The 1,606-nt window shown below is 54.3% G+C and overlaps 1 pseudogene; it reads right to left on the bottom strand.

The window, feature by feature from the left end:
• Positions 1–521: 521 nt before the first annotated feature.
• Positions 522–1,131, bottom strand: LOC114196970 (UBA-like domain-containing protein 2 pseudogene; annotated as a pseudogene).
• Positions 1,132–1,606: the final 475 nt, after the last annotated feature.

Here is a 1,606-nt window from a genome sequence, read left to right as displayed (position 1 = left end):
AATCTAGGGGCATCTAGGTGGCTCAGTCGGTTAAGCGTCTGCCTTCAGCTCAAGCCATGATCTCAGGGTGCAGGAATCGAGCCCTACATTGGGCTCCTTGCTCAGCAGGGAGTCTGCTTCACTGGCCCCACCCCCGCTCATGCTCTCTCTCTCTCTCTCTCTCTCTCTTAAATAAATAAATAAGTAAATAAATAATCTTTAAAAAGAAAAAATAAATCTAGACATATATTTTGCACCCTTCACCCTTCATTAAAATGAAACATAGACCTAAATATAAAACATAAAACTGTAAAACTCCAGGAAGATAACATAGGAAAGAACCCAGATGACAGTGGTATGGCAATGACTTTTTTTTTTTTTTTTTTGGCTCAGGAAGTTTACTATCCCCCCCAACCCACAAAAATTATTTTATAAAATCTTCCAGTGCGATCTTCAGGAAACCCCCACCGGCCCCGACTCCCCCCACCCCGGCCCTCCTGTGTCCCCACGACCCTGGACTGCTCCCCCCGCCCCCAGCTCCAGCCCAGCGCCCGGCAGCATCCAGTCTCATCTCTGGCCATCCACGGCAGCCATGGCTTTCTGCTGGGCGCCACCCTGCTGCGCTCCGGGGGGCCACGTGGGCTGTGGGTGGTGGAGGTGGTGGAAGCTGTGGGCCGTGGGGGAGGAGGGCGGGATCCAGGCGGCCTGGTGGCTGGGTGGGGACGAGGCCCAGAAGGGGCTGAAGCTTGCAGGGGGGGAGCAGGCCACGGCCGTCATGGGACTATTGCTGCCCTGCAAGCCCTCGGAGGCACGAAGCTTGGAGAACATGGCCAGTGCGTCAGGGAAGTTGGGCGGTGTGGCAGGTGTGTTGCTTGGGGTGCACATCATCTGGTGGTGGTGGTGGCTGTTGGGAATGTTGGTTTCTTGGAAAAACGTGCTCAGGGCGGTCTCGAACTGCCAGTGGGCCGCCTGCAGCAGCTGCTTCGCCTGGTCGGCCGCGCAGCCCGCGGCCAGCACGAACTGGTTGATCATGACCTGGTGCCGCAGCTCGTCCATGTTCACCGACATGGCTCCGGCCGCCGCGCGATCCTGGCTCGGCGGCCGCGGGAGGCCGGCCGCCCTCGGCTCGCGCTCGCCGCCGCCCGCCCGCGGCCTCCGGACCCTCGCCGCCCGCCGCACGCCGCCTGCCCGGCGAGTGTCCCGGTCCGGCTCCCGCGGCCGCCGACACCACAAACAATCGCAATGACTTTTTAGATACAGCACCAAAGACACAATCTATGAAAGAAATAACTGATACACTAGCATTAAAATTAAAAATTTCTGCTCCATGAAAGACAATGTCAAGAGAACAAGAAGACAAGCCACGGACTGGGAGAAAATATTTGCAAAAGACACATCTGATGAAGGACTATTATCCAAAATATACAAAGAACTCTGAAAACTCAGCAGTAAGAAAACAAACAACCTGATTTAAAAATGGGCCCAAGACCTTCACAGACAACTCACCAGAGAAGACATACAGATGGCAAAGAAACATATGAAAAGATGTCCACATTATATGCCCACACAAAAACGTACGTGCAGATGTTTACAGCCGCTTTATTCATAATTGCCAAACCTTGGAAGC

Source organism: Eumetopias jubatus, unplaced genomic scaffold (genome assembly GCF_037043125.1).
Source record: "Eumetopias jubatus isolate StellerSeaLion01/CBP00866 unplaced genomic scaffold, mEumJub1_p1.0 scaffold_11, whole genome shotgun sequence".
NCBI lineage: Eukaryota > Metazoa > Chordata > Mammalia > Carnivora > Otariidae > Eumetopias > Eumetopias jubatus.
Note: the sequence above shows the minus strand (reverse complement) of the source record. Positions and strands in the feature narration are given on the sequence as shown.